Below are 14,435 nucleotides of genomic sequence, written 5' to 3'. Positions count from 1 at the left end.
AACTCAATGATTACACAGATTAGAGCTCATTAACTCATTGGTTACAAAGACTGGTTCTTGTTCTTCCTTTGTTCTTGGTGAACATGAAGCTTGGAATCCATCCATAACAATTCAAAGATTAAAGAGATTCTCTCACTTTGTATATTGTGAATTTTGTTTTGTTTTAATGCTTTTGACTATTCTTGTATATTCTTTTACAGACAGTGTTGAAAGGTAGATATCTTGAAGAACGGAAGAAAATTCATGAGCCTCTAAATCCAAAGATTTTTAGTATTAGTTTTTATGATTCTCCTAAAAAATGTTACATCCAGGTCTTTTGAAAAAGTTGTATATTCCCTATTTTAACTATTCATCTATTGGCCAGTTCTTACGTTATCATCTCCTAACCATTTTTGTCTTGTGCCATCTTAAATAAATTGATGGTGAATTTTAAATTCTAGATTGCAACTTAACTTTATGATACAGAAGATAAATCACTTCTAGGTGATAAGTTAACATTGTTTATGATTCATGCTAATTTCACCTCGGCGTGATTAAAACACTTCATTCTCTTCTTTAACTTCTTCTCAGTAAAACTTAGCGATTCATTGTGATATACCACGCACGGATGAGAGTTTGAAATTATGTGTCGATGGTTAGTCTATGTACTGTAGGCTATCATACGCACCAATCCCTTCTTTCCCTTAAATTCTTCTTAAAAGTTTTATGATTCAGCGTAACATACCATACATTGATGAGAGCTTGAAAAATCTATGTTGATGCGTAGGCTACGTACCGTATCTTATCACACACACCAATCCTTTCTCACCACACATTTTTCTTTAGAATTTTATGATTCAACGTATGAATCCAAACGCTGATGAGAATTAGAAAACTCGGTGTCGATGGGTATATCATGTCTCGTGATGTATTACACACACTTACCCATTCTTTCCCAACAAATATTCTATTAAAGAAGTTGATGATTCACTGTATCTACCATACACTGATAAAACTTTGACATTCTTTGCTAATGGTCACATTCTGTGCTTGAATGTATTACATGCACCATCCAATTCTCGCCATTTAATCTTCTAATAAGAGAAGTTAATGATTCAATATATAAAACCATATGCTGATGAGACTTCACAATACTATGTCATTGAGTGATAGAACAAACACATGCTATCAAGAGACATCTCAATCTCACTCATTCGTCAGCTACAACTTTGATCCACTGATAATGCAACTCTGATATGATGACCGCTTAAAATCAAAATACAATACTGGTAATGCAAAAAAAGGGGAGAAATCATATTCCCATACATATTTATCTTCTCAGGGGAGATACTTTCAAGAAACCTTCATTTTCTCACGAGGAGATAATTTCAAAATGATAGAAAATTCTTATTCTTAGGGGGGTGATTTAATATCTCCTCACTTCAAAAGCTAAAAAGTTTTCCAATGGTGATTTTAATGATTCCTTTGAAGATTAGTTTTGATATCATTAGATAGAAGGAGATGTTAAGGTCACAGCTTATGATATGACGAATCAAACACCACACATTGTCTACCAGTACCAATGCCAGCATCAGCATGATCAACGACAACGTGAACTCAATGATCTTAGTGATCGTTTGTATATCAGGAAGATATTCTTTGTATATATAGAATTAATATCTGATCCATAGTCTTAATGATTAGGATCGAACCTTTACATAGAGTGTATTCGATCGATACAAACCTTCAAGGTATTGTCTATGAGGATATGTTTGCTTTAAAGATGTAATGAAGATGTTTCATCATTTTGTTTGTTGTGGTATTTAGAGTGACCATTTTTTAGTTTGGCTACAACTATTTAGAAACGAATCCATTTTACTGTGGTTTGTGTTTTCTTAGCTTTAATAATGGACGATACATGATTAGGCTCATCACCATTTGGGTATTCACTATCGGTTTTATTAATTTTGCTTGTTATGGGGTTTGTTCAGTATTTTGGTGTGGAGACCATTTGAATGGGTTTTGAGGTGAGAGTTAGTATCAAGGTTTGCAACTAAAGTCTAGATTGATGTCTCATCTCTTATTCGGACAATGTCCTTTGAACACAATACCATTTGTTCGTGAGTGCATTTGTTAATATACTCTGAGTAATGGTTAACACCAGTCCACTTTGACACAAGTGATTGGTATCGTTGACAAATTTATGAAAATTTGTTAGGATACATTTTTTATTTTGTGACGGGTATTTTTAGGTGTTTGCAGGAAACTCCATTTTATAGTTTCTTATCTGAAGGTGGTATGGATTATGTATGATTTAATCGACCATAATGAATCCACATATATTGTTTCGACATAGTTTTTTTTGACAATCTTTGAGTTTTGTCTTCGACTCTTATTGGACAGCTACTATATGGTTCTCAATGTTGCACTCCTTGGTTTTTTGTTTGTCATTATAGAAGATATTCTTTTGTGAATTTGGGTTTAACGTTCGATTTGGATGGTAGTGGATTAAACTTGACATGTGTAATTCATCATTTATGGCGTTTGTTACTTAGTTCAAGAACAAAAACATGTTCACATCTTGGAAATCTTTTTTATTTGCTTTGTATTTTGAAAAGTTTTTGTTATCATTGTATAACATCCAATTCAAGGATATTTTTGATTTTGGGTTAACGAACTGTAATTTAATAGAATAAAGTTGTTGGGCTTCAAAGGAATAGAGTTTAGACCATATTAGATTTTGATAATGTGGGTGAAGTGACTTAAGCCCGTGAATTGTGCTTTGGATCCAAATGGTAAAATGGGAAAAGTGATATTCCAAACTTCTTGTATGAATTAATGAATTTAGTTCGGTATGTTTAAAGTCAAAAGTAATTAGATATAAGTGTGGGGTTTGTCAATACTTTCATGTTTATATAAAGATCATTGAAAAGGGAGTTGAAATGAAGATGTTATGGTTGTTTGAAGTTGAAATGGAAATTAGGACAAACCTATCACCACGGTGTGGTGAGGAGTTCACCACGGAATGGTGAGTTGTGCAGCCCAAGCCCACTAAATTAGTGTTTGGTTCATATTTAAAGGCTTCAACCCCATGTTTTAGGTCATTTTGCAGCCTCCATTGCATCAAGAACCCCCTTTTAGCAAAGCCTAGCTTCCCTTTATATATTAAGCTCCTCCTACTTCTTCTCATCAAATTTATGGTGTTTTATGGCTTTTAGGTGTTGTGTTCTTTAAAGACTTTGTTTTGAAGTTTTGCAACTAAAATGATCAGCCTTCATCTACCTTCTGGACCCTTTTGAGTTGCACAAATCCTTGGTTTATTGTGCATCAATATTAGATCTATGATTATTTGGTGTTTTGGTCCACTTTAATAAGTTTTGGTCCCTTGGTGACTTGTTCCAACTCCATGAGCTTTGGTTCATGTTTAAAGTTTAGATGTTGTTTTTTGGTGGAGTAAAGAGTGTATTCAAGATACTCCAAACATGAAGAAAGTGGGTTTTTGGACATGTTTTAACCTGGGGTTTTAGATCTTGGGATTTTTATGGAATCGTTATGGATATAGTTAGAAACTTTATACATCTAAACATCATGTTGATTCAGATCTGAATGTTAGAGGCTTGGACTTAATAGATTAAGTCGAGAAAGATGCATTCTTGGACTCTTTAAGACTTAAAGTTTAGTTTTTGGTTGTTTGGACCATCCTGATGGATAAAGTTGAAAACTTTATCCATTATGAAGCTATTAAGTACCATATCTGAAAAGTTGGAAGCTTGGACTTAGGGCTCGATTGATATAGTGTCTAAATGGGTCCAAAGAGGGATTGATTCCAAAAAATCCAATTGGCATGTTTGATATGGAGTAGAGAATGAGGGACTCGGTCCAATAAATTCATCAAATTCGGTCCTTACTTTCCAATTGATGGACCGGGAAAAAAAAGACTTCCCATTTTGCCCTATTATTTTGGCACATCTCCACTGAATAGATAGAGAAACCAAAGACAATTATCGCCTATCACTTTTGGTCGATTTCTTGCTCCAATTTGCTCTCGCTCTATTCAACCAGCATCGTCCTCTTCAATGGGCACGCTCTCATTCCCTATTGATTTCATCTCCATGTGGCCCTGTCTCATTATTTCATGTTTCATCATTTCCAGCTGACAATTTCAAAGAGAAGTCAAAGGGTGCATCTGATGTGACTAAATTCTTCCAGGTTATGATTTGTTCCTGAACAGTTGGTGGCAAATCATTAAAAAATGGATGAAGAATTCATCCACCTATTGATTTGTCTTCGTCAATGAATTGATTTTGATTTTAATGATTTGGTTTCGTGATTTCAATATTTAGCGATTGATTTTGATTTTGATGATCACTTTCCTAATTTCAATATGTAGATGCATACAACACTCCATTGCTGAATCGAATTCCTTCAACTTCTTACGGATTTACTCTAATTGTTCAGAATTTTTTTCTTAAGAATTTTGTTTTCATTAAATTAAACTTTTGATATTGATATTTTTTTGGAGTCAATGAGTTAAACTCTTCATGTCAACAATTTGTTAAAACTTTTTAGAATGTATGAGTTTTATGTAAAAAGTCAGACATTTAGGCTTATGTTTATTGGTTTGATTAGAATATTTTATAATTGGAGGAAAGAAAAAATGTGCATAGATGCAAAAGGTCAAAATGACAAAAACAATAATGCAAATTTAGTTAGAAGATAAACTAAAAAAACAATCTTAATACCACAAAAAGCTGAAAGAAAATATCACAACTCCAAATAGCAACCACACATACATTCTTTGTTGCTATTTTGAAGTGGTAATGAACTTTTTTCATTGAAATTCTTTGTATATATTCATGATGTAATAGTATAAACTAGATCGTACATTATATATATATATATATATATATATATATATATATATATATATATATATATACATTATAAAAATGTTGTTTGAGGGTAATATAGTAATTTGTATAGTCAGTCACATGCAAAATCAAACAACAAGTTTCAGTCAGAAGTTAACTCAGTTAGAACTTCTAACTCAGTCAGCTTCTAACCCAATCAGCTCTAACCCAGTTAGCAACTATCAAACGAACCCTTAGTAGTTAAGTGCTTAATGGAATAAGTTGTTAGGGATGTTCACCACAACGCGGTGGGGTGTTGGCCACGGCACGATGGACTACATGTCTTATTTCTGTATTTTTGCCTTATCGCCACGACGTGATCATGGGGTTGACCACGGTGCGGTGGGTCAACTGTTGACTTTGACCGTTGACTTTTTGTCAAACTTTAGTATATTTGAGTATTTGACAATGGAATGGTCTTGGTCTGGACTTAGGTAGCTTAGGTTAGTTGTTTTGTTGTTGAGGCTACTGTTGAGTTTCTATTGAGTAGTTCAGGTGATTCTTTTCACTATACCTTGTACGACTTTTGATACTAGTTGTCTTTGTGACTCTTGCATAGGTTGTATGAAAAACCAGAATTTGACCACTATCGATTGCATCTAAGACCAGGTTTTGGCCCCTGATAATTGCATGAAAGACCATGATTTAGCCGGTAACAACTGTACAAAAGACCAATATTTGGCCCCTGGAAATTGTATGAAAGACTAGGATTTGACATCTATCATGAAGTGATTGTAAGACTATGATCTGTTCCATAGTTTTAACTTGGAGTTTAAATAGAACCATTACTTTATGTATGGGTGGTATGTGGTATCTTAGGAAACTCACTATGCTTTGTTTTTACAATTTTAAGTTTAAATGTTGCAAGTCATTTCTTTAGTTCGGGAAGAGCACCATGTGATTGCATTGCATCTACTATTATGTTTCCAAGATGTTCCGCATTATAATATTAATACTCTGATTTATGTTATTGAAACAACTAAATATTTACTTTTATGAATGAATAGTATGGTTTCGTTTGATTTAAAAAACTGATTTGAAATTTAGGAGGTTACACACTAAAGAAAGCTTGGTTGGTTATGCATAACATTTTGGAGATAATCTACTTTTCTTCAAGCATTTGTTACCGAAAGGTATTTAGTTGTAAGACATTTTATCGAAAGACATTTGTGTCGAAAGGAATTTGTGGGAGAGACGTTTTATGGTACATCCATGCTTGGTTAAGATTATGTAATGCCCGGATCTTCAGGTAATTGACTTACATAAGAACTCTCTTGATTTCAAGGTCTACTCCACGAGTTGGTAGCCCTAATCGTCGAGTAGCAGCGGATTGGTCCGCATCTTTAGTGATCTACTCGACGAGTCCAAGTAGGGACTCGACGAGTAGGAGCTGGCATATGAAACCCTAAATCCCGGGGTTTGGGCACCCTATTTAAGGATCACATGTTCTCCTTAGCCTTTCTTACTGCCTCTCTTGAATCCAGAAAACCCTAATTCGTTTTTTCCCTCTTTTGTGTGTGTTCTTGACCTTGAAAGAAGATCCTTTGGAGTTAAGAGCTTGGAGTGCAAGAAGTTGGAGCTAGTGGCTGTTGTAGATTTGGATTCTTCTTTGGGTTGGAATCATTTTGAAGGTAACAAGTTGTTACCTTGATTCTTCTTTGAGTAGAACCCCTCATGGTTGGGTTTAGAGCCCTTTTTAGGGTTTTGTGGTGATTCTCTGTGTTGGGTCAAGATCTGAGGTTGCAACCTCATATTTAGGCTCCTTTAGCCTCTCTTTATCATAAAGTTTAGTATTTTCCCAGCTATGACCTATCCCATTGCCTTAATCCATCCATTTTGGCTTATTTTGGGTCATACCATCTTGCATGTACGTAAAGTTTGCAACTTTACTTAATAATCATGCCCTAGAAGCTTAGATCTGCAGTTTGGAGCCTTTGCATGACTTAAAAAGCTTCTGTATGGATGATGGATTTAAGGTACTCGGCGAGTCGCATGGTCGACTCAGCGAGTCATTTGAAGATGGTCATGGACTCGACGAGTTGGATGAACAACTCGGCGAGTCTGATGAAGATTGCCTTAGACTCGGCGAGCCTGTAGAGCGGCTCGACGAGTCGGTTAGGATTTTCCCAAATCGTTAGGTGTGTATAAACTTGTTGAGTTGCACGCGGGAAACCTCGACGAGTGGTCTCAGAACTTCGATCGTGAGCCTTAGGAACTCGACAAGTCACTCTGGTGACTCGGCGAGTGGGAGAGTATTAAAGAAACTTGGTGAGCAGCTGAGGGTACTCGACGAGTTAAGGTCAACATGGAATGTTGACCTTGACTGATGACTTTGACTTTGACCATGAGTTGACCCGTTGACTTTTGAGGACGGTTTTGGTAAGATTGGAGATTTACGAGTTTGGTTCATAATAAATATAGGTGGCGGTGTTCGTGTCAGTGCTCCGAGAGTTTGAGATTATTCCTGCTAGTCGGCATTGCAAGGTGAGTTATCCTCACTATACTCAAGGGTCTAAGGCCCCAAGGTCGGCCCTTTGGAATGTATCTAGTTATGTTATGCTAGAAGGATCTGCTAGATTGGTACCCTAGAGGGTAGGATAATATTATATGATATGTGGTATGAATTGTTAGATCGGTATCCTGGAAGATATGATGAGCTATGTGGTAGGATCTGTTAGATCAGTATTGTCGGTAGACTGTTATGTGATTATCTGTTATATGGTGCACATGTTTGTTTGGTGGTTGAGGTTTATCTGCTTCGTGCGGAGGCCAATAGATCGGGGCATTCCAACCTATTGGTTGAGGGCCTGGGGTATTCCATCCCGATGATGATTGGACCCATAATGTGTTGGCATTCCAACCTGCTGGTTGAGAGCCTAAGGTATTCAAACCCGATGGTTGACTGGATCCATTGTATACTGTGTTTATGATAATATTTATATTTGTGAGTATGGGTATTTTGGGGTATCTCACTAAGCTTTCGGGCTTACACTTTCAGTTTATTATTTCAGGTACATCAGGGGATCGAGGCAAGGCAAAGGCGTGATCTTACCGCTCCTCACATTTTGATATGTATTCTGGGAAAAATCTGATAAAGACTATTTTGGAAACAAACTTGTAGTAACTATTGGTTTTTAACTGTTTTTGGAAAGTTTAAATTTGGCTTAAATTTTATGGGTGTTATAAGTTGGTATCAGAGCCTTGGTTTGAGCGAATTGGAGGAACACTCGTGTGAATCCAGTCTCAAATCAAGGAAAGATTTTCAAAATATAATTCTAAATGGTTTTCAAAATAACTAAGGAAGAGGGCGGAGTGTATGATCAGCCGGAGCCAGTAAGTAAACCCCAAAATACCATGCCAGTTATTTGATTATGTGATAAGTTAGCACAACATGCTAGTACTAGGCTAGGGATCTTCAAGAATCGCATGATAGGATTGCCTGATATCATGATGCCTGCTAGCCTAGGGTTTTCTTTATATGAGATTGACATCATTACTATAGTTACTTGAGTATGCATCACAGTCATATATAATTAACATCTTATAGTCTGAGATTGTTTGATCTGGCCTTATGTTCTTTTCTTAGTGATTAGGGCCTAGCGAAGGATTGGATATTCGAAATTCTATAGGGTCCAGCGTTATGTATGGCTAGCATACATCAGTGCTACAGGGTTGGTGGAAGTTTCATGGTCGGGTGATTGTGTGAGACCGGTAGGTCAGTTATGAGACAGTTAGCCTTCCTCTAGGGGTAGGGTTGAGCGACCGCCATGTGTATGTTTAGTGTTAGGGCGTTGTGGTGATACTTGAGACAAATATGGGTAGGTTTGGAAGGTAGTATGGGCCTGTACTACTGAAAGCACAGGACCCATACGTGTAGCAAGGAAGTCACAACCCCTAGGATTTTGTAGGGAGTTGGTTCCCAGTCATTTCATGGATTTTCTGATATTTTCCTGTTGTATTTTCAGTATGGTGGTTACTAGGCGTTTCGTGGCTGGATCTGGATCGGGATCGGGTGAGAGTGATCAGGATGCCCCAGTGGCACTCAAGATTATCGTCTAGGGAGAGACAGTGATGACAGAGGATCGGGTCAGAGAGATCATCCGAGATGAGGTGGTCAAGATTGTCCGGAGCCAGATTTTGGAACTGTTTGGGACTATTAAGTCCGCTATGATGGAGTACTTTGAAGACAAATATGCAGCCATTGCTGAGACGGCTGCCACAGCAGCTGCATCAGCTGTATCAGCGGCAGGAGGAGGAGTAGTAGGAGCCGGACGGGGCTTCCAGTACAGGGATTTCGATAACACAAAGCCCCCTACTTTTGATGGGACTGAGGACCCCATCAAGTCCATGAGGTGGATCTCTGATGTAGAGGGTTGCTTTTTCACTAGTTCATGCCCTATTGACCAGAAGGGCAAGTGTGCCCTGAACCTGCTGAGGTCTGGGCCGAGGATTGGTGGAGATTGACGATTGGGTGATACACTGATAACCAGAGAGCTGTTGTTACTTGGGAGCAGTTCAGAGATATGTTCCGATCTCGTTACGTTCCTCAGGTCGAGAGGGAGCGATTGGCTCAGGAGTTTTTGAGTTTGAGATAGGATGGAGAATCGGTGATGGAGATCACCCGCATGTTTACTGAGAGGGAGATGTTCTGCCCAGAGTTTGCTTCCGAGCAGGCTCAGATGACTCGTTATCTGAGCATGCTCAAGACCGATATCTGACAGTTTGTGTCTAACCAACGATGTGGTACTCTTCTAGAGTTACAGGAGGCCACGAGGCAGCGTGAATTGGAGATTGAGCTGCAGTTGAAGGAGTAACGGCAGGCCCCGGCACAATCGCAGCCAGCGCTAAAATGGTCCAAGACCGTCGATACCAGGATTGGTGGACAGCCAGGCCGCACTTGTGGAAAGTGCGGAAAGGTTCATTCAGGGGTGTGTTGATCAGGGAGTAGGTGCCACCGATGTGGCAAACAGGGCCATTTAGCCAGGGATTGCAGACACCATCTTTGGGAGTCAGGCTTTGTTATCATTGTGAGCAGGTGGGCCATATGAAGGCCCAGTGTCCATTATTAGCCGCCAAGCCGGCCCAGACTCCGACGCCGGCCACTTTGAGGATCGTAGATGGGAGGCCAGTGAAGGTGGAGCCTCTGAAGGCTCAGAGGCATGCATTTCAGCTTACGGTCGTGGAGGCTAATGCAGCACCAGATGTGGTTGCTAGTATGTTTCTATCATTTGCCTTAACTATCATGCCGGTATTATGCTTATTTGTTGTACTTGTGTTAGGTACGTTCTTAGTGAATTCATTGCCCGCTTTGGTTCTTTTTTACTCAGGAGCGAGTCGGTCTTTCGTATCCCAGGCTTTTAGTAGGGAGTTTAGTGCTCCAGTCGGCGAGTTGGAGTGTCCGTTGTGAGTCTCTATCGCCAACGTACACGGGGTTTCTGCTTCTTCAATCTTTCGAGGATGTAATATGGAAAACTTCGGAGTACCCTTCCCGATAGATTTGATTCTGATTCCCATGAGGGAAGTATGTGTGATCATGGGGATGGACTAGCTTAGTCGTTTTGATTCCATGATAGATTGCGAGGGCCAGAGAGTGGTGGTTCGAACCCTAAGTGGGGGAGAACTGATTGTATATGGGGAGGGCACCAGAGTGGATTCGGGGTTCTGTTCGGCTACCACGGTTCGGCAGTACATTCAGCACGGGTGTGCGGGGTTTCTGGCGTATGTGGTGGATACGCAAGCAAGCGATCATATTTCAGTTTCCGAGGTTCTAGTAGTCAGGGAGTTCGTAGACGTGTTTCCAGAGGAATTTCCAGGGATACCTCCAGAAAGGCAGGTCGAGTTTAGGATCGACCTGGTACCTGGTGTGGCCCCTATCGCCAAGGCGTCGTACCGGTTGACACCGCCTGAGATGGAGGAGCTGTCGTCACAGCTGTAGGAACTGTTGGGCAAGCATTTCATTCGACCTAGCAGTTCTCCATGGGGAGCACCGATTCTCTTCGTCAAGAAGAGGGACGGATCACACCGGATGTGCATTGACTATAGGGAGTTAAACAAGTTGATGGAAAAGAACCGGTATCCACTTCCGAGGATAGGTGATCTCTTTGATTAGTTGCAGGGTGCATCTTGGTTCTCCAAGATTGACTTGAGGTCGGGATATCACCAGGTACTGGTTATAGATGAGGACATAGAGAAGACCGCGTTTCAAACTCGTTATGGTTATTACGAGTTCGTGGTGATGTCGTTTGGGCTCACCAACGTGTCAACAGTGATCATGGATCTGATGAATCGGGTCTGCAGACCGATGCTTGATCGCTCAGTCATAGTGTTTATAGATGATATATTGGTGTATTCCAAGACTAGAGAGCAGCACGAGAAGCACCTCAGGGAGTTGTTGGAAGTTCTGAGACAAGAACGGATGTATGCCAAGTTTCCTAAGTGTGAGTTTTGGTTACGAGAGGTCCATTTCCTCGGACATCTTGTTAACTAGGAGGGGATTTTGGTCGATCCGGCCAAAATCGAGGCAGTTATGTAGTAAGAGGTTCCGAGGTCCCCTTCGGATATCAGGAGTTTTCTGGGGTTATCAGGGTACTACCAGAGATTCATTCGAGAGTTCTCTAAGATTGCATTACTCTTACTCGTCTGACGACGAAAGGGGTGGATTTCCGGTGAGGCCCTGAGCACCAGAGGGCGTTTGAGACCCTTCAACAGTGTTTTTGTGAGGCTCCATTTTTGACACTCCCCGAGGGAGTTGAGGATTTTATGGTATTCTGTGATGCATCCATCATAGGGTTGGGGACGGTCCTCATGCAGAGAGGACGAGTGATAGCTTATGCATCGCGGCAGCTGAAGCCGCATGAGACGAGATACCCTACACATGATCTGGAGTTGGGAGCGGTGGTTTTCGCACTCAAAATTTGGAGGCATTACCTGTATGGGGTCTGATGTACCATATATACGGATCACAAGAGCTTGAGACACATCATGGACCAGCCAAATCTGAATATGAGGCAACACAGGTGGCTGGATGTAGTTAAGGACTACGATTGCGAGATCCTTTACCACCCCGGTAAAGCGAATGTGGTTGCGGATGCTTTGAGCCGCAAGTCAGCTAGGTCTTCCACCCCAGCAAAATGTATGAGGATATCAGTGGATTCTCCGCTTATGGGATTGATCAGAGATGCCCAAGTTGAGGGCATGCGACCGGAGAACTGGAAGATGGAAAGGATCAAGGGCGAGAACGCCTGGTTTGTGAAGCATAGTTGGGGATTATTGACCCGATGTAGTCGGGTTTGGGTTTCGATGTCTGGTGGGGTCAGACAGACAATTATGTAGAAGGCTCATAAGTCTCATTTCTCTATACACCCGGGGGCCACCAAGATGTACCGAGACCTGAGTTTGAGTTATTGGTGGCCATGTATGAAATGATAGATCGCTTGGTATGTCGAGAGGTGCTTGGCCTATAGGATGGTCAAGGCCAAGCATCAGAGGCCACATGGTTTGCTGCAGCCTCTCGAGATTCCTATGTGGAAATGGGAGCAGATCACGATGGATTTCATTACCAAACTACCAAAGACGGCGAAGGGGTTTGATGCCATATGGGTCATTGTAGATCGATTGACCAAGATTTTCCATTTCTTGGCAATACGGGAGAGTTCTTCGGCCGAAAAGCTGGCCGAATTGTATGTTCGTGAGGTAGTCGCTCGTCATGGGGTTCAGCTCTCCATTGTTTCAGACCGAGATGTTAGATTTACCTCCCGTTTCTTGCAGAAATTCCACGAGGAACTGGGCACACGGCTACACTTTAGCACATCGTTTCATCCGCAGACCGATGGTCAGAGCGAGCGGACCATCCAGACCCTCGAGGACATATTGAGGGCATGCGTCATTGATTTAAGTGGGAGCTGGGATTCCCATCTACCTCTCGCGGAGTTCGCCTACAACAACAACTATCATTCCAGCATCAGCGCCCCGCCTTTCGAGCTGTTGTATGGGCAGAGATGTCGCACCCCAGTTTGTTGGGGCGAGGTCGGACACGGGTTGATGGGGCGGACGGAGGTAGTATTGCAAACTACCGAAAGAATCCAGCAGATCAGGCAGCGATTGCAGACCGCCCAAAGCTGACAGAAGAGTTATGTCGACAGACGCCGTTCTGAGTTAGAATTTCAAGTGGGTGATATGGTACTCCTGAAGGTCTCACCCAGGAAGGGTGTTATCCGCTTCAGGAAGAGAAGGAAATTGGTCCCCCGTTACATTAGGCCGTTCAGGATCATTACCAGGGTCGACAAGGTGGCTTACAGGTTAGAGCTACCGGAGGAGCTCAGTCGGGTACATAGCACTTTCCACATCTTGAAGCTGCGAAAGTACATCATGGATCAGAAGGTGGTGGTGTCATTGGATGATATCCAGGTTGATGAGCGCTTAAATTATGTGGAGAGGTCGGTGGCTATTCTAGAAAGAAATATGAAAGTATTGCGAAACAAGGAGATACCATTGGTGAAGGTGTAGTGGGAGCATCGGAGAGGATCCGAGTGAATGTGGGAGCCGGAGGCCGAGATGCGGGAGCATTACCCGGCATTGTTTACCTCGGCAAACTTCGAGGACGAAGTCCAGTTCAAGTGGGGGAGAATTGTAATGCCCTTATCTTCAAGTAATTGACTTACATAAGAACTCTCTTGATTTCAAGGTCTACTCGAAGAGTTGGTAGCCCTAATCGTCGAGTAGCAGCGGATTGGTCCGCATCTTTAGTGATCTACTCGACGAGTCCAAGTAGGGACTCGACGAGTAGGAGCTGGCATATGAAACCCTAAATCCCGGGGTTTGGGCACCCTATTTAAGGATCACATGTTCTCCTTAGCCTTTCTTACTGCCTCTCTTGAATCCAGAAAACCCTAATTCGTTTTTTCCCTCTTTTGTGTGTGTTCTTGACCTTGAAAGAAGATCCTTTGGAGTTAAGAGCTTGGAGTGCAAGAAGTTGGAGCTAGTAGTTGTTTTAGATCTAGATTCTTCTTTGGGTTGGAATCATTTTGAAGGTAACAAGTTGTTACCTTGATTCTCCTCTGAGTAGAACCCCTCATGGTTGGGTTTAGAGCCCTTTTTAGGGTTTTGTGGTGATTCTCTGTGTTGGGTCAAGATCTGAGGTTGCAACCTCAGATCTAGTCTCCTTTAGCCTCTCTTTATCATAAAGTTCAGTATTTGCCAAGCTATGACCTATCCCATTGCCTTAAGCCACCCATTTTAGCTTGTTTTGGGTCATACCATCTTGCATGCACATAAAGTTTGCAACTTTACGTGATAATCATGCCCTAGAAGCTTAGATCTGCAGTTTGGATCCTTTGCATGACTTAAAAAGCTTCTATATGGATGAGGGAGTTAAGGTACTCGGCGAGTCGCATGGTCGACTCGGCGAGTCATTTGAAGATGGTCATGGACTCGACGAGTTGGATGAACAACTTGGTGAGTCTGATGAAGATTGCCTTAGACTCGGCGAGTCGGTTAGGGTTTTCCCAAATCGTTAGGTGTGTATAAACTTGTCGAGTTGCACGCGGG

The sequence above is a fragment of the Lactuca sativa genome, chromosome 9 (assembly GCF_002870075.4).
Source record: "Lactuca sativa cultivar Salinas chromosome 9, Lsat_Salinas_v11, whole genome shotgun sequence".
Classification (NCBI taxonomy): Eukaryota; Viridiplantae; Streptophyta; class Magnoliopsida; order Asterales; family Asteraceae; genus Lactuca; species Lactuca sativa.
The sequence above is the reverse complement of the archived record's forward strand: the minus strand, read 5'-3'. Positions refer to the sequence as shown.